The 19,592-nt window shown below is 43.2% G+C and overlaps 1 protein-coding gene across 2 annotated transcripts in view; it reads right to left on the bottom strand.

The window, feature by feature from the left end:
* Positions 1-19,389, bottom strand: part of SYN3 (synapsin III) — a 201,995-nt gene extending 182,606 nt beyond the window's left edge. The window contains exons 1-2 of one of the 2 annotated variants that reach the window (XM_030477997.1): positions 19,284-19,389; positions 10,667-10,776 (exon numbers count right to left, since the gene is read on the bottom strand). The gene's annotated coding sequence lies outside the window, so the exon portion shown is untranslated. The remainder of the gene's footprint in view (positions 1-10,666; positions 10,777-19,283) is intronic. The other variant, XM_030477996.1, reaches the window with a different exon arrangement.
* Positions 19,390-19,592: the final 203 nt, after the last annotated feature.

Below are 19,592 nucleotides of genomic sequence, written 5' to 3'. Positions count from 1 at the left end.
CCGGAACACTAAGTTTTTCAGCAGTTAAATAATCTCACAGAGTTAGGAGTTACTTTTAAAAACAAATTCACTTGAAGGCACAGGCCAGAAATGAGATTTCCACAGTAATTTCCCAAGACCTTTTATCTGCTGAGACAGCCTTTGAGTCTTGACCAGAGGCTGGTTAGAGAGATTGAGGGGAAAAAACCCACAACACATATTGCTGGTAAAACATAAATGTTTTTCAAGACAGAGATATCTGCAGCAACAAAAGTGAGAGTTATCCCACGCATCAAGTGTGATGAGTTACATGAATTCCTGGTATCATCATCAAGTCATGTCCCAATCCCCTTCAAGTCTTTTTGGAGGAGCCCCCTAACAAACACTGGAGCTCCTTGCCTTCACTGCCTGGTTTGGCCTCCCTCACTGCTCACACTCATGTCCTAGTCTCCGATTGCCTCCTGATGGCAGGAAACTGTCTTTTCCCAGTTGGTCCAAGAGAGCTTGGCATCTGCAAATCTCTCTCCTGGAGCTGTGACTGAGAGCTCATGAAGCAACCAAACAGCTTTCTTAAAATAAGCTGTCATTTATTTTCACCTATAAGGATTTACAAAGCTTTAGAGAGGAAGTATTCAGACTTGTCTATGCCCATACCTCTTCTAGCCCCCAGAGCCTTAGTGAGGCTTGGATGAGCCTGCTGGGAGTAAGTGAGCTACAAAGGGCTCCTTGGCACATGTACACCAAATCATCCGTCACCACCCTGACCCCATGGGCACAGGATCTGTCTGGACCAGAGGGCTCCCTGGTGAAGCTGCTGACATTTGCTTATTAGAGCAATTTTCTTTTGATTTCTCAGCCCTGGCAACACAAGTCCTCTGACTTTGCCAGAGCTTGGAGGTAGTCTTTTCCCAGGGAATAGCTCAGGAAATCTTTAATGACTTCCTGCCACATTTACAGTCGATAACATATCTCGAGGCATTGTGCTGACTTCCCGCCTGGTCCTGGTGTGCCCGGTGACTGCACAGCATCAGCAAACGCATGCACTAGTGAGCACTTCAGCAGCACCGACTGTTTATGCAGCAGTTGTTCCAAAAAGCAAGTAACATACAGTATTCATGAATAATGAGCTAGATACTCAGCTCATACATACACCCACCCAGCACTTGGTCTGCTTGTGTCCTACCGCAGTAACTGTGAGTGCCAGCATAGAACCACCCAGTGCTACCTGTCCAGGTTGAACAGAGTGGTAGAGCCTACAAAGACTTTTGGGGGATTTATATACTACAGGCTGTATAAAAATGCACTGGGATGTCCTCTGCTCAGGAAACTGTATTTTCTACCCTGCATAAAACAAATAAGAAAAATCCCCATACTTTAATGACGGTCCACGCACGAATAGGTCCAGTCCTGGTTAAGAGGAGCATCCCAGAGATGTGTCTACTGTTAGAAGGGCTTCAAATGAGTATTCCGTTACTGTGCCTCTTTTGGAGGACCTTGGCGTTAGCTGGCAAGTGGTGGGACCTAATTTCGACACCAGTTTCAGGAGAAGTTGTTTTAGGACGAGATGCCTGCCTTTTGCACGCTTTGCACAGCATCGCAGAGCTGCCGGTTCCTGCTGTGGCAGCTCTCAGCCACTGGAGGGAACCTGGCCCCAGCCGTACAAGCTGGACAAGGCCCTTTTTTCAAGCCAGCATTCGTGGGACAGGGTCCACCAGGAGCTGCACTCACTTGAAAGTGTTTCTCCCCCACTGCCAGGCACTTGCACGGCTGCTTCCTCCTGTGAGAGATTTGTACTCTGCAAAAGAACATGGGTTCCTTGCAAAGCATCAGCAAGTGAAGCAACGGGCTAATGCTCTGCCCTGCACTGAAGGAAGAATGGCACTGTGGCACATGGCGTAGTGTGTCCCAGGGCTGGGAAGGTTCAGAGTACCCTATGAAGTGTACACAGGTTCTTTACAACACAGGTTTCTTTACAATAAACAATTTATCATAACTATTTCAATGCCATGACCACTCGCCTCCTGGACCCTTTTAAACAGCAACATTTACAGTGACCCATCATTTTTCAACACCAGGGGTTTGGTAGTGGAAGATGTTGCCCAGAAGACACTGGGAGCTGGCAAAATTCTCCTGTCCAAAGTTTGGGATGCTGCACTGAGGCTGGTCTCTCCCTCTGCCGGCTGGCACTGCCTCTGCTTGCTGCGAAGACTGGGCTGTATGCTGTTGGCTTGGGAAGGAAGGAGAGAAAACCTAAGCAACTGATGTCACAGGGAAATTTCTCTCCAGCAAAGCATGCAGAGGCTAAATTCAAACAGGATGACACTGCTGCAGCAGTGGGTAATGCTCAGTTCCACTCTGGGATGGGGGATCCCATCCCAACACCCACCAGGAGTGTTGACTTTGTGTCTGTCGAAGTGATGACAGAGACTGCCCTCTTCTTGTTATTTACATTCTTCTGATGAGCTGGGTAAGGTAATTAAAATAGACTTTCTCTTTTTGAGTGAAGTTATTGGTAGCTTCAGTGTATTGATTTATCTATTGCCATTAGTGCTGCCACAGAGACCTTCTCCATAATGGGAGCAGTGTAAATATGCAGAATCTGACAGCAGATTCCTCTGCTTACAGAAAAACCTCATATTCTTGTCCTGCATTATGCACACTTGCTGTTATTTAACTTTCAGCAGTAGGCATTTTCATATAGGCACAGGTTGAGTAGGTTAGGACCTCATTTTGCTGTTGCTTGAAACTCCCTGTGGACATCCTAAGGGCTCATTATGTCAGGCCAAATCTGGGTCTTTGCAGCTCTCACGGCATGCAGCTCTCACACAGCACAACATCCACCAGGTATATTCACAGATCCTACCCCTGAAGGCAATTGGGGCTGTAACTTCAACAAAACCAGGATCCAACACCTCCTTCAGAAGCAAAACAAATCTGCCAAGTGGTATTTTGCCACTCCAGAGCCACAGGGAAGGGAGCTGATGGCTCTACACCATCAAGTTGCACCTTGCCTCTGTGTATAATAGCGTCTTCCTATGGCTTGCATGGAGACAAGTTGCCTACTTAATGTTGTGCCCGGCACGAACCCATCCATAGGAAGGCCTATACCCCTCTCCATCTGAATACAGCACACAGGCTACTTCCAGGTGAGGCAGCAGCTCCTGTTGTGTTCCTCAGGCTGCAATACAGCAGCTGCCTCCCACCACGCAGGAGTAACCTGCTGCTGTGTCAAACAGCTGCTCCTGAAAGCCAGCTGGGAAAACAGGGGGCATCTGGGCCATGGAGCTGTAGGTCAGGGATCTGGGCTATATTTCAGGATGGGGAAATAATACACGAGGCATAGGAGAATGACTAAGTCCTAAGGAAAGAGAGCAGGCAGGAAAGAGGGAGAGAGGAGGAGGAGGAGAAGGCACAACAGAAAGGGAGGAAGTAAGCGGGAGTCAGCTTAACCAAAAGACAATGCAGGAACACACAGAAATGCCAACAATGAGAACACAGTCAGGGAATCAAAAGGAAACGATGTGAGCAACTAAATGAAGCAAGAGGAAGGTCAATTAGATCTGACCTTGAAAACAACAGCAAAGAGGCTGGCACCAGTAGCCCCTTACTATCACGCAGTTAAACTTCCTGGCTGATATTTTTGGAGGGGCAAAGGAGGGTAAGCAATCTACTCCCTCAGCACATTGACAGCAGCCAGGCACCCACCTGGTTTTTCTCAAAGATATACTCCACAGAGATGCAAGTTATCTCAGAAAACCTGTTGACATGTGTTAGAAAACAAGAACAAAATGTTCACTTAAACCTCTTGTCAGGTTGCTTTCTAATATGCGGTAGCATCTACAAGGAACCATACTCAATTGGCTGATATCTGTTAACCATGCTTAAGATTTCCCCGGAGCTTGTTATCTATGCTGTCAGGTAATGAACTGACATGACCATGCCAGCCTGCATCTGATTCCTGCTCTTAACAGCCTCAATGAAGCAAAGTTGGAGGTGGCAACATGGAAAACCAATGCAGAGAGATTATCCTCCCACCTTGCTATAAGTGACTGCACACTTACTTCTGCCTCCATGGTAGATGGAAAGATCAGGATGCTCTTCACTTGGTAACAGCCATTTACTGATATCTCTCACATACATTTTGTGGATAGTCTTCAGCATGCATTCAAGTGTTAAGGTATTCCCACGGGCCCCTTTCTGCCTTCAGGCATATTGACACAATGTGGGAGTGGACTTCTGTGGAGGGACAGCCATGTTAGGGAGCTCCAGATCCAGCTGGATGGCTTTCCACACATATTTTCAAAAAGAGGAAAGTAAGAGAGTGTTTATTATTGCCAAGCTTTCAGTGTTTCACCCTGAACAGTTTCAACATTCCCAAGCTTGGCATAGCTTGGCATTTCTTGTGAAGAATTGAAAGCAGAATGAAAACAATTAGTTCTGAAATCACTTGGAACTTTTGTTGAGTTTTTACCTTGCTTGCCACAATTTTGGACTCAAGAGGCTCACATGTTCAAACATTTCTTGGTATTTTTCAGTGCAAGCTGAAATCCATAAATTATGAAATTGAAACAATAGGAGTTAGTTAGGAAAATAAAAGGAAAAGGATACCCCACCAAACTCCCTGCATTTTGTAAACCTGAAGCGTATACAAAAAGCACAAGGGTTGAAAAGACTGCATGTTGTCCCAAAGAACAGAGGAAAGCAGAGCTTTCATGCTGTTGTTCAGTTTGTAGAGAGCTTTTGCAAGCATAACCAGTGCAATACAGCTCTAACGTAGACACTGGTGGGAATTTTTAAAGCATGTGAAACTACAACATGAATTCCACCGAAAATCAGAGGGGTTTGTGCACCCTGGTGCCAGAGACACCTCTAGAAATTGTGTATCTGCTATGACTGACACCAGCAGAGCTGTGCTGTCTCTCCAAGGCAGTTGTAAAAAGTCAGGACCCTGCAGGTGGAGGGGCTGGTAGGGCAGGAGAGCAGAGACAGGAGGCCATCAGGACAGTGATGCTACCCAGAGCCCAAGTTCCTTGCTGTGTATTAGACAGTTGCTCACCAGAGTTTCACTTGCTTCCCAAATTCTTTTCTACCTCTTGCAGCAGCAGTTATTTCCTTTGGAAATGTGCTCTTCAAGGATTTTAGCAAGAAGTCAGTGTCTTGTGCATCCAGTTTCTCTGTTTAGAGAGAACCTCACGCATGTCAGGAGGTCTCTATCAGAAACTAATCACTTTATGATGTTCAACATGCTTTCAGGACTGATATCTATAAAGGTGCTGCACTCTTGTAGACAAGAAATCCTGCCTATTTTGTTGGGTGGCTGTTTACCTGGAAAAGTCTAGGCTTCACAAATCTTGTATTTTCAGTTTGCAAAGATGTCAGTGCTTTCTATATAGCAGTTTCACCGTAGGGGGTTTGCCTTGTCTGGTCTGGAAGATAATGGGTGTGCACATACCAAACTGAGTGCAAATGGGACCATTTCCCAAGAGCTACACCCAGCACAGAAAATGGGTTAGTCTATTTCCTCTTTTGCCTGTTACTTCATAATGGCAGGTGAGAAAAAGAAGAAGGGAAAAAAAAATAGAGTCTTTAAAAAGTCAAAATGTCATTGTAAGGTCATCGGGCTTTCAAGTAGATTGCAAAGGAAGATAACTAAAGAATAGAATCATAGAATCATAGAATCGTAAGGGTTGGAAAGGACCTTAAGATCATCTAGTTCCAACCCCCCTGCCATGGGCAGGGACACCTTGCCCTAAACCATGTGGCTCAAGGCTCTGTCCAAAGCCATGAACAGTGAAAAATTTTCTAGTAAAAAAATATATCTGAATATTATGATACTACTCAATGGCTTCAATACCCACAAGAACAAATTATGATGTGCTGCTTCTTGGAAACAATATATTATTTCCTGATTTTATTCTCACTGTGGAAACCCTGTTGGAACCTAAAGGCCACAGTGTTGTCTCAGTGGTAATATCCCCTTGTCATTGACCTTAGAGAGGCCTTTTGTGGGCTGTCTCTGTTCAACATCAATACTCGCTTATCAGCAAAGCCAGACCCAGCTCAACTGAAGCAGGCACTATGGGGCAAAGAAATCCTGTGCTAACCCTTGAATAATACAGAGCCCTTTCCATCTGAAAGTCAATTGAGTTGGCATACTGTCTCCATTTCTTATTTCCCTAGAGTATTGTGGTCATTCCCACTGTGAGCAATAGTGACACTAATGCTTCCATTAAGGCTAATACTTACACACATGCCAAAGCAGGTCTTCACGATTATATTAAAGAAAAGCAGGAGACAGCAGCACAAACCAGAGAACTTGTACAGATAAATGCTCTGCATATTAAGTAGATGAAATTGTAAGAAGGAAGTAAGCAGGACTCCGAAGCCCTCATCTTTTTCCTTCACAGTCTTGGATCTGACACAGTTCATGTTGTGTGCTTGTGAGACATGCTCTAAGTTCCCTGCGGTAACCATACAAGTCCTGATTTCATGGTGATAAGAGTGAAAGCGGCACCAGACATGCTGTTAATAGAGCAGGGATTTCCTTCAGTTGAGAGACCCGCTGCTTTGAAGAGTGCTGATCTGAATAAAATCAAGAAGCTGGATGTATTTAATATGTAGGGCCTGCCAATATGCATTAGGGATCATCCAGATAAAAGATGCCTAAGGGACTGACAACTCACAGGTTCTCAGAGGAAATGGTAGCAGCCTGCCCAGTGCTAACGGGGCTCCTGTTTTGATTATCATCACACACTCTTCCTCATTCCTATGCCTTTTTGTTTCTACTGTATTTCGACTTTGCCACAACAGACTAGCTATTCAAAATGCAGATAAACAGAAGATTTTGTTACTATAGAGCTAACTAGATATGTTGGGGGAAAAAAAATGTGCTATGGCTCATGAAAGGGAAGAAACAATTCATTAAGAGTTCGTAATAGACACCAAATAGATTATTATTAATTAACTGATAATGATAAAAGAAATTTTCTTTGGAGCACAAGTATCACTTTTCATATGTTTAGAAGACAAAAATGGATTGCATGTTTCCAAATAACATAGCTTCAAACACAATCCTGCAATTCTTGCGTCAATGCTTCTAACTCATTTTAAAATACCACAAAAATCTGATTTCTTTCCTAAATCTTCTATGCTTCTGACGGTTAAAAAGTTTTCCTTCAAACATCTGAAGTCTTCTAAAACATTTGTAGTGCTAGTATATTCCATCTAAGTTTTCCTGCTGTTTGCATCTACCTCTTTTCTCCCACTTGCACCACTCCAAATACCACCATATCTCAGTTCCCCAGATTTTTTCCCATATGGCAAGGAACCCCTTATAATACTTGAGATTTACTTAACCTGATTGTGTGAACACCAGATACCTTGAGAAATAAAGGCTGTAATTTGCCTTTGTACAGGAATGTACTCATTTGTTTTCGAACCATATGTGCCCATCTCATGTAGTAGCAGTTACTACAAAGAGAAGAACAGCTGAGAATTTGAGCACACTTACTGATTTATTTTGATGATAAGACAATGAAGAGAAAGACAATGTTTTACGGTACTCTAGTGAAGATTTCTGACACAATGGTAAGATAGTTTGATGCCAGATTCTTCCATGTAATGTAGAAGTTCAAGGAGATTGAATAGCTAGACTATTCTCCCCATAAAGGCAGAGAAAACAGGGTTGGTAGATCATCATCTGGAGCAATGCAGGGGTCTAGCTGGCTATGTCTATCTCAAGCTCTGTGATGACCAGCCCAAACTTTGTTGGGTATTTGTAGGAGACATTTTTCTTCATTTTTTTGCATCATTACTATTGATTGCATGGGGACACATGAAAAGTTGTGTGGGTTTGTGTAATACATTCCTTTTGCTTGTACTTCTGACCCCAGCAAGGGTTGCAATCTCCTCTCCCAGAGCTAGACTGAGCATCCCAGTCTTTGCACCATTGCCAGTGTCTGCTTCCCAGCTGCAACCTCACAAGTGTCCATGAGAACCTGCTCCAGCACAGTTGCAGGTTGGAGCTGCAAGCCAGATACATTTGTGGTGCCAGCAGGAGCCTGTGCAGGACAGTCAGGGGTCAGGTATTTCACTTCCTTAATAAAGCATCTGGCCAGGTTTCAAGTGCCATTTAAGAATATCTGTCAGCATCGTAGGGATGCTGTGTTGACAAAGAGTTGCATCACTAGAGGTACACTGCTGTAACTAGGAAGTATGTATTAAAAGACTAATAATTAATTATTTCCCTATTTTATTTCACTAACTGTCCTTTATCAAGTTATCTTCTTTCCTGGTTCCTGTCTGTTGCCTGTCCAGACTTTGCATTCAAGCTGCACGGTGTAGGAGCCCTCCATAATTGGACACAAACACCAGAAACTATGTTTAGGCAAAAAGCATCAGAAAATATTATACGTGAGTGTGGGAACTGGAGCAGATTCTTGACCCAGACAAAGTCTTGAGAGAGTAGACTAGTGGGCTATGCCTAGGCACAAAAATAAAGCACAATGTGATTTTAACACAGTCCTCTGCCATCAGCTTGGGGAAAGGTCAGTCAATGTCCGTGCCTTGGTCTCCTCATTTAAGAAGACTAACTTTATTTCATAGAGTGCAGAGCTATCATAAGGCTCAGATCATATGCTGCAGTAATGAACCAAGCATGAGCAGCTTTAAGAGCTATGGTAATTCATCATTGATGATCAATAGCTGAATTACAAAGCTTTTAAGAATTACAAAATTGGCCAGCCTTTTTTAAGAAGCCAACCACCAAGCCTTTCAAGAGCTGATGACTATGTAGCCACCATGAGTGGGGAAAGAAAAAAGTTTTCTTGGAGGAATAAATGTGACATTTGGAACAATTTTGTAACTGGGAATGTAAATGATTGATCTGCACAGCTATTTTAGTTTCTCCTTCTCCCATACTTGCAAAACTTCTTCCCCAAAGGAGAGAAGGAAGAGGAAGAGGAGCAGGGAGAGCATTTAACAGCTCTGCAGCTGGACATCCCAAGCAGGGTGCAGTGGAACTCAAGCACATACATTGTCAGGAGCTCTTGCTGGGTACACACACAAGTACAGTGTGACTAACTGGCTACGGAGCATGAGCATTGCAGCAGGCAGAAAAGAAACAGGGACATCCTACAAGTCTCAGACAGAAGTTACCTGAAAGCCACACTGGGGGGTCTCTTTCTGTGTTTGTGTCCTGACTAGCAGGACAGCTAGGCAGTTGTTATTAATGTATAATTATATGATGAGTTATATAATGATAGAAGCAGCATTGCTAAGTATTCCTATGCCTCTGTGGGACAATGTGTATTTGATCAGAGCTAAAGTGATGCAGCCCCACGTTACTGAAGAAAATAAGATGTGCCCAAGAGTGAACTGTAAGATCAGCTGGAGTCCAAAACAAACTCTACAGAATTCTGAGTAATAGCTAGAGAGCTGCCTTGCTCTGCTGGGTTTATTTTCAGCTCTTGCCCAGACCAAGTGCCTGAGCCCTCAGGTTCGTAAAGGCCAATGGCTTTAAAGCTTTGCGTGTTGAAACTGGCCACTGCATCATTTTGTCATCCCTGTGCAGTCACAGAACTGGTTAAAAAACCCAAACCAACCAGCCTCAGGGCACAGGTTCTTAGCTTCAAGATTTCAGAGGTGGCATGGATGGCAAGGTGTTAATTACAGCAGGCTGAGAGAGGTATGTTTATACCCTGCAGCTTCACACACAGCTGTGCACTCAAGGAAGCCTGGCCTCCCCCCGTTAAGATGGTAAGCGGAATTGCACCTGTGCTTATACTTGTATATTCAGTGTTTTCCACAGGCTTGAGCTGAAGTGCAGAGCTGATATTCCTGCGTGTTGCAGTAGGGTAGTCAGTGCCTTAAAACACAAAAAACATTATTCTCTATTTTAAGACTACACACAAAAGGAAACCAATGTTACTTTTTCTTTTTTTTTTTTTTGTGAATAGAAAGACCAGTTCCTTTCTCTATATTGTTTCCTCACAGTGTTTTTACTTTGAGCAAGTCATTTAACTACTTTGTGCCTTAGCATGCCTGATTGTATAATGGTATTTCTGTTAAATAAAGCATGAAAAGGCTACACTGGGTCAAGTTTGAGAGATACTGAGATGTATAGTGATATAAATACAGATTGTAGAGGTGTTCTATAATATGCAAAGTAAGTATAGCAGCTGTTTAAAATTAAATCTACCTGAAAACTATATTACTTTTTAAGGTGGAAGAATATACAGAGTTCTCAGCTCAAATGAGAGTTTCTGGGGTCACCGGAGTCAAGTTTCGGAGCTGATCACTGCAAAAACTGTTGTGGATACCCAGAAGATGTTGTTTATGTAAGAAAGTAGTTTTTGGGTGATCTTTTATAAATAAGCCAGGTTAGACACAAGGATGTCTGTCTCCTTTCCTTTCTACTCCAATTCAAACCAGTATCCAAACATGACCCAGTGATAGGGTTATGAGAATCTGATATCATCACTGGACTCCATCAAAGTAGTGGATCACCTTCACACATTAGTGATAGTTCCTGCACATCCACATATATTTTCCTAAGAGCTGCAGCAAGAATCCTGGTTAAATCATTTCATATGGGAATTCACATACAAAACTAGGGCAAGTGAGGGTCATATTGTAAGCACTAATAATAATGCATGATAAATATATAAATATCCTTCATTATTATCACCTTAATCACTTCCTCTCTTCTTGCTTCATCTCTTCGTAGTTTGTACCTCATTCCTGAAGGAGGATAATTGCTTTGGATCTCTTCAATTACTACTAAAGCACTGCAGAGCACTTGTAAAAAATCAAACAGGTTTGAAGACTGGGATCATTGAGCTTGGCCTCCCACGTAGTTCAGCTTGCGTAGTTTCTCCCAACAACTCCTGCTGTGAGTTTCTCATTTCTGACTGAAAAACCAGCTCCAAGGCTAGTTTGTAAATACTCGCTGGTGTGGTCCAAACTAGCCCTGTATCACCAGTGTATTGCCACTGCAGCACATGCAAAGCAGCAGCACCCTGAAAACTTGAGTGAAGGAAACAGCATTTGGTCTGACTGTGACAAACCCTCAACTTCAGCAGGGACTGCATGACCATATGATACCCCAACACAAAGACACTTGCTTAAGAAGAGCTCAGATGTTCACTCTGTAAGGCAGCTGCTGTCTCCTAGGCAGCTAGATCTTGAGCAGCAGCTGCTGCCAGTGCATCATCTGCAGGGCTAGTCAGTGCCTGGCAGCATTCCTGGGCTGATGTAAAATCACCTGAGCTGATTCTACAGTTTGTGCTACCCTGAAGGTTGAACAAGAAACATTGCCAAGTCATACAGGAGATAGCAGCTTGTTTGTCAGCCCTGGACCTGCCCTCCCTCTGCCTGTTTGTCACTGAGCCTCACAGCAAAGCCTGTCCCCTGGGGCTGCTGCCAGCCATGGCCCACCAAGCTTTCTTTGAAAGCAAGCAGCAGCGAGGCTGCAGACTTCAATCAAATTGGTGGTCTTTGCTGGCATCTCTGTGCAATCACAGCACCTGCCTGATGCTCCTTAATACTAATGAAGCAGCAGCAGGAACCTACTGGCTAGAGACACTGCGGTGAAAAATCGAGTTAGTAACTGAGTGTTCACACCTAATAAGTATAACAACCACTCTGTCTTAGCAAAGAAACGCGAGTTTGGTCGAGAGGAAGCACAGAACCCACTGTTAATTAAAATGGACACCCTGGCTGTATTTTGGTTTTCAGAAGTGATCTTTAGAGGCTCACGAAGATTTACTGCTGATGATTATTCCACCTCCTGCACCAGCTTCTAACCCTGACCATGCCATGAAACAAGCATGTGCTATGGTCTCTTTAAAAAGTCAGAGTTTTTCTTACCTGCCCATAATCCTTGATGCTGTACCACTAAGCATAAAAGCATGGTTAGGAGGTTAGACAGCTAAAGAGTGTATTCATTCTTCACCACCTACTCTGCTCTGGGAAAATACACTGGTCTCACAGCATCACATGAAGCCAACCAGCTACTGCTTCTATTAGCCCAAGGTGTGGGAGGCTCTGGCGAAAGTTGCAGTTGTAGATGCCTCACTAAGATTTAAACCCTGTAGACGTCCTCTCTGTTTTCAAGCCAGGGGACAACTACCTCAGAACTACCTCAGGGTCCTTAGCAGATCACCACTATCTACTGACGAGATGGAAAGGACTGACAGACGCAGAGCTGAAGGTGTAGGTTCTTCTGAACAGAAGCATTAAGGTCTTTTAATCTATGGCTATATGGGAGGAATTAAAGCTTGGGGAGACATATGGAGGTGGGCTAAGAATGGTCCAGTTGAAAATTTTTTATTTGTAGGAGTAGGTTGAAAACTAGTCTGCTCATTTCAAAGAAATTTTGCTATTTCAATATATTTTTTTGCTCCAAAACAACACAAGTATTCCAAAATTACTTGTAACGTTCACATGTTACATCTTGTATCCAATATCTCATTCATTCATAGGCTTTCTTTTCCAAACAAATTTTCAAAGACGGCATTTCCAGAGCCCGTCTCATAGCTGATGAACTGTGGTCTTTCAATGGATACATGCACTGAAATGTTGCTGGCTGACTATTTCTAATAGTGGGGTTGAAGAAGCACCATATATCACAAATTAGCAGCATGTTATTGTTATTATTTATTCCAGGCAACCGAAGCCAGCCACAAGACTTTTATCTCCAAAAGATGAAATGCCATAGCAATGCAGAAGCTCATGTCTCATATCTTCCTGTGATTATTGCATTATTTTTACTGGAACATTTACCAAAGTCCAATATTGTGTGCAAATTAGCAGAACAGAAAAACTATGATATTTATTTAAGTGGCAACTCTCTCAGAAAGCAGAGAGTCAATTCCTTCCCTTCCAGCTCAAGCAAAATTCTCATCAACTTCAATGGGATTCTCAATGAAACAAAAAAAGTTTGGAGTTTAGATCTGATCCCTCTCTCTTGCTGACTGCAGTGGAAGGGAGACGATTTTGCACGGCTGTGGGAGATGCCAGCTAGTGACTTCAGAAGGTCTGTGACTGCCCTGGGTAACTGAAGGCACCATCCTGCTCTTCCTGTGGCTTGCTTCTAGGGAGGGGACAATAATTATGCAGTCTGACAGTGGGGCTCAGCAGAAGAGGTGCCACTTTCTTTCAAGACAGAGGCATGACATGTAAAGCCAGAGGCCTGTGACCCGTGATCAAGAGTCAGAGACATCAAAGAATCTTCCTGGGAAAAGCCTCCCTTCACATTAATAGGGATTGTCAGTTCTAGCTCTTGACAGGCTTCTCCTTGTGATTCTTAGGAGCTGGCGCACTAAATGGCCTCAGGAAACTCTCATACATGAAACTGCCCCTGTGGGGAACAGCAGGGGAAACCCTGACTGAAAGGCTCTGTTGAATTATTAAGATTGCCAAGAGTAAACCGAGGTAACCTTCATGTTAATTCCTGTCAGCCTCTTTCAGTTTTATTATGAAACAGTCCCCCCGCCCCTCACCTCGCCTACTCCTCTCTCTCCTGTTAAAAGAAACTTCACATGGCTGCTGAAGTAAGAAAGCCTGCCCGCAAGATTAACTAAATACACAGGGGCCTATTTTAGATAGATGCATCAAGCTAAATATGGCAGTCTTGAGCTGCTGGAGGGAATGCAGCATTTCATCCAACCCCTCTCACCAAAGCACAGTAATGCTTCAGCAACCAGAAGGGAAATACAGGCACTAAGTCTCATCTTTAAGCAGCAAACCCCAAAACTTTTGCACTAAAAAAAGAATAAATGCTTCCTAACTTGTCACATTCTTTGGTTTTGTCAAGCCCACTTCAGAAAACAGACGGGTGCTGAGTGTGTTTCCCTACCCACGTGTGTGTCCGCCGTCCCTGGCAGCTGCCTGTGATGGGCACAGTGCATCAGAGGTGCATGCAGTGACTCAGAAACACCCACTCCATCACCTCTGGGACCATGTGATCATTCTTTATTCCAAATCTCCATTTTTTTTGCTCACTGCACTACAGCAGTGGCTATAAACAACTGCGCTGTGCTGATAAGATGAATACTCCTGATAAGCTGAGAATACTCCTGATTTTCTTGATTTCTTTCTCTGAGAAGGATCTATATTTTCTAGCATCTTCCTCTGCAGTTTATCAGCTTGTTCTGTAGAGTCAAGCAAAAGTGTTTCTGCAGCTAAGAAAGTCTTTGACATATTCCTAGGCTGTAACGTTCTACAGGGCTGTTCAGCCTTACTCTAAGCCCAGCAAATCACAGATTAAAGTGGAGGAGGAAGATGACAGTGTAATGGATATGTTCATTGTATTATTCAAAAGAAGGCAATCACACAGGGCCAAGATACTCTATATTAAAAATAATACATTTTATCTAAAGAAGGAGTGTTACTGTATTTTAAATAACAGATTTTAAAGGTCTGAATCATCTCAGATCCGAATGTTCTGCTACTATTGGTTTTGCTTTTCTAATAGTCCTAAGTAAATATGCTTGTGTTTGCTTATGAAGTTAATTTAGTGCTGGTGAAAGTCTATCAGTCTTTTTAGATTAAAAATGTTTTGCATTTGCTATATAAGAGGTTCGGCATAAACATTTCTGGCTGTTTTTTTCCCACAAAGCTTTGAAGTCCTGAGTCCCAGTGGTGTGCGACTTTCTCCATTCACTTGGATGGGAATGATGCATCAGTTAACCTCTTACTCTGCTGCAAGTAATGATGTGAATGGTTTTAGCTATCACTTTCACCAAAAAGTGGCTTATTAGTATCTTTTCTTTAACAACCTTGTGGTTTTACATGCCTAGACCCAGAAAGTTGAAAAAATATTTCCTTCTGTGTTTATCTCATTGTCAATTAAATGTAAAATTAAATTACCTAGAGCTTGAGGTAACAAACATTTTGGACTCCAGGTTGCTGAACAAACAGCCATTTCAAACCATGAAGAGCTGGCTGAAGACACTGATTGCCATCTTCTAAAAGGAGTTGGTATGTGTGTGTTTGTTCCTGTGTATGAGAAAAAACAGGGAAGCCCATGCGTTTCCATGCTTCCCTTCCAGTTGAAGTGACCTGAAGTCAATAATCCCAGCTTCAGGAAGCCTGGAAAAGGGGTCTTACTGACCCCATCCAATCTACTTTGTTTCCCACTCATGACAGCCCACCACAGGCCACCCTGGAAAGCAAATGATCTTTTCTTCCCCTTCATGTCACTCTGGTGGCAATGCAGAATTCAGCCCTTTACAACAAGAGTGCTGTCACCAGGACAAAAGATCGTTTCCACCCCAAAGGCCACACCACAGACTCTTTCTCCTACTTTTCCAAGGCCATCTCATTATTTTTTCCCCTTTATGAGCAGAGTCTAAATTACAAGCATGTGCCCTGGGCTGCCTTTCCTGTGGCCAGTGTAGTCTGCTAGTGGCAGCAAAGTCATACTGCACACTTGCTTTAGTGTTTGACCTGCCCAGACACAGTAGGATGATTTCTCATTAAACAGACAATGGATGAGTGTCTGGAACCTGACAGCCATTAATACAGACATCATTAGTTCTGCATAATCACTTAATTTTCCTTAATAACCAAATTCTAAATATATATGTCGACAGTACTGAACTGGTAACAGATCTGCTACAGTTGCTAATCAGATCTCTGCTGTTTGTCAGCATTCAAGAAAAATTCCATTACATTTTCTATCTCAAGATGAGATAGGAGAATACCATGACAAACCATGAAAGATGTAAAGAAATGAAAAATTACCCAAAATGGATAGCAAGTCTTCCTCACTGCTTAAACAGAAAGGAAACCATTTTATCCAACAAATAACAAGCATATCTAGAAATTGGAAGGATTCTATTTGGTCTTAGCAAGTCTGTTTGAAAACTTATGATCCAGTGCTTTGTATAGGTCTGGGGACACAAGCCAGCCAAAAACATGGAGGCCTGAGAGGAGAAGAGAAACACTGGAATGAGCAAGGGGGAAGGATACAGGAAGCAGAGCAGTGACATTTGAAAGAAAATGCTATTACAAGAGCTCTGAAAATGTCCTGGGTGTTTTGTTTGACATTTCGAGTTAGCAGTTTCACCTACCCATAAATTATCAGATCAAGTCACTGCACCTTATCAGATATTAATTGTATCCAGGCCAGGGCAGCTCCTTGTTATCTCCATCCGGGAATTCTGGGCTTATTTGCTTAGCTATTAAAGTGTCAAGAAAGGAATTTTTAGCCTAAAAAAAACAAAAAAAAAGAACAAAATATCCTAGAGTAAGGCATTCTGGAGAATTTCCAGGCTGACTAAAAAGTGATCCTATACCTGTATAGGCAGAGCAGCATCCTCTGAGGGGAGAATGCCACAATACAGTATACCAGTCACTGTGCAAAAAGAACTAAACTCACTTTTTCTTCCTCTTTTTTTTTCTTAAAAAAGAAAAAAAGAAGGTAATTGTTTTCTTTTCTTGCTAGAAAGTGCAACATAAATGACATAAATACAAGGAATTTTTGAAAGGTGGAATGAGATTTGCAAGGTGGAAGAAGCCTGAATGAAATGTTAAAACTAAATGTTAAAATGAAAAGCAACAACCTTTATTACAGAGGACTTGTGAAAGTTAAGGGCATTATGTTTCAGTCCTCTAGTGTAGAATTTGTAGTATTACAAACCCCAGAAGAGCACTTGCTCACACACCAAATCCCCCCCTCCAAAAAAGTGGAGGGGAACAGTGGAGAGCCAGTACCGTTTCTGCCCTTTCTGGGAGAAGAAAGATGATGCAGAGAACACTGTGGCTAGTTTGCTGTTATTATCATTAACATCAATAAAGAGCACAAGTTTTGCAACCCATCATGCCCCTTATTACTAGAGTACACAACCTCCCAGCCTCCACCCAAGAAAATTATATCATTGCATGAATTAATCATCTGGGCAATTAACAGCAAAAGAGACCTCAGGTTTCCAGCACAGTCTCTGGCACCAGAGAATTGCCAATGACGTAAGCTTCCCTGGGAATACGCTGGCATTTTGCCCATTCCTGAGCCATGGTGTTGACTCTGAGGGCAGAAGCAAACAATGTTGTCACCCAACCGGTGATAAAAGCTGCGAGCCAATGCCAGGTTACTGCTGCTGCAGCATCAGAGCAATGCTGCTCCTGCCAAATTCCGCTATGTGCCTGTCCCAAGGAAGATGAGTATCCCAAAACAGGCAAGTATAAATGGATTCCACTGAAGTGCAGAGGGATGGACTCTGCAGGCGGGCTGAGTATCTGCCTCCTTTTTAGTAAGGAGAGGTTCCTGCTCTGCATCTGGAATTTATGCAGCCTTTTGCAGTATGTGTATAAGCAGGTTATTTAGTTATCCCTCTGTTCCTGGGACAGAAATGGGAGAGAAGTTTATTTTGAGATGCCCAGGCTTGTTTTGCATCATTTCTTAGTTCGCTCTGTTGCTGTGAGCGCTTTGAAAGTTGGAGTCAAATTCAACTATGACCATGTTTTTTCTAAGAGGAGCTGAGGGACAGGGAAGGCATGAGAAACCAAGCCCTGTCTTAGACCTGTTTTTCAGTCAGCTATTTCAGGTGAGACAAGGAGACGAGGAGTGCATGGCTCTATCCTGCAGGAATCTGCAGCACATTCCCTTTGAATTTTCCACTACCAAATACAAATATCCTCTGTAAGGTAGAGCCTTTCTGTACTTGTGCCCCATGAGTGCACCTTTGGTCTCTCTTGGGGCACCTGCACAAGCTGTGAGGGGTCAGTCTCAGCCCACCACCCTCAGTAGCACATTCCAGAGACTTCAGGAGAGCATGGAGGTGGTCTCTGATGGGAATATCAGTCAGGTTTGTATTTTCCCATCTTCAGGCCATGTTGAGAAAGCCACAGAAAAGAAAGGAATTTGGGTAGGAGAAAGTTGACCCTTGATGAATGAAATTTGCTGTCAGGGAAGCAGGAGAACTTATTTGGCAAACAGGTTTGGTTAATCTAAGACAAGCCATTTTGTTGCTTTTCCCTGTGGAGCTTTCTGCCTTACTGCTCTTTTCGGAGGAAGCCTCTGGCTATGGCTTTCTGAGATCACAGAATAAACATATCTCTCTCAGCACTCATCATAAGAGTTAGTTTCCAACTGAGATGAGATATCCACAGGTGAGCAGCATTGTCTCAATGACACTTTCCTCTGGATCCTAACTTAAATAGAATGAGGTGGTGAAAACACATGAGAAGCAGATAGACCTGTTAATGCCTTACAGCAAACTGTGATCCCACTCAGGTTAGTGACTAATGTGACCCAGCTTGGGACAGCCTTGTCTTAAAGGCTTGCAAAGATGTAAGCTGCAGAAGGGCAATTACAGCATCATCACTGCAAACACATTCCCTGTCTACATGGCTTAATACCACTTGTCACATTTGTAATCCAGCTTCCCCTACCTGCCTTGTCTGTTTGGCAGTCACTTGTTATAAGAGCAAAGGCAGTGAAACAAAAGGAAGGGCAGAGGCTACTTTGCTTGATGTGCTCCTGCTCTTCTAGAGGAATTAATCTGTGGGCTCTAACCAGATCCTCAGAGATGCTCACCCTTTCTTCGCATCATTAAAAGGGAGATAGAAAATCTGTGGAAGCAACTCCATAGGTTATCACTTAAGCAGCATGCAAACAGGAGGATTTGGTCATCAGTTCTTCTGGCCAGTCAGATAACCTGTCCTGATTCCCCCCTTTGTTTTCCAGGTGTAGCTGGCTCAGCAGGCAGGATTAATCCACTTTCCTACTCACTTGCACTCTCCATGTTAGAGAATGTGATTACACAGATTGCTTGCAATTTATCTCCACCTGCCATGACTAATGCTCCATTCTGACCTCCTCTTTCCCATTTTAACTTATCACTGCAGGTCCGATACATACACAAACAGATGCACACACACTTGCTCTTTTTTTGATAGCAAACAGCTCATTAAGAGTCTCAGCATTTCCATTTTTAATCAAACCAGAAAGCACAACTGTTTTCCCCATGCTGCCCATGAGGCAATTTCTCCCTTTTGACTCCTCTTGTTACATTTATAATGCATAGGCTTCCTACATTGCTGCTTTATCCACATAAAACACAGGCATCTCCATACAGACAGGCACAATGAACATGCAATGTTATAAACCCCTGCAGCACATATAAAGACAAAGGCACACGCTACATGCACTGAGCAAGTGCCACCACACGCATTCCTGTTCCCTCCAAACCCTGCGGGAAAACATTGCCTGCAGAGTGCTTTCCTATAAACAAAATCAGCCTTGCGGCACAGGGTCAGTACATGAATCTGGCAAATCCTGTTCCCACTCGCTCCCTTACCTTTCCTTAGTCTGCTAATTCAGGGGCCCTGGACTGAGTTGCTTTCTCTCCTGCACACAAACTGCCAGTCCCTCCTGCTTCACATTCACAGCACACTAGCAGGATTCACCGTCATCCCATTCTGCTGGATCCTTATCACCCTATTGGCCAAAGCCAGACAGTAAATTCAATTAGGCTCCTCCTTATAACTATATTATCACAGGAACAGGATGAATAATTTAGTAAAACAACAAGGGTGTGCAGGCTCTGGTGTCACAGACTTCACCCCCACTGGCAGGCTTTTATCAAAAAGAGGCGGGTAAAGAAACC

The sequence above is a fragment of the Strigops habroptila genome, chromosome 3 (assembly GCF_004027225.2).
Source record: "Strigops habroptila isolate Jane chromosome 3, bStrHab1.2.pri, whole genome shotgun sequence".
NCBI classification, from domain to species: Eukaryota; Metazoa; Chordata; class Aves; order Psittaciformes; family Psittacidae; genus Strigops; species Strigops habroptila.
The sequence above is the reverse complement of the archived record's forward strand: the minus strand, read 5'-3'. Positions and strand labels throughout refer to the sequence as shown.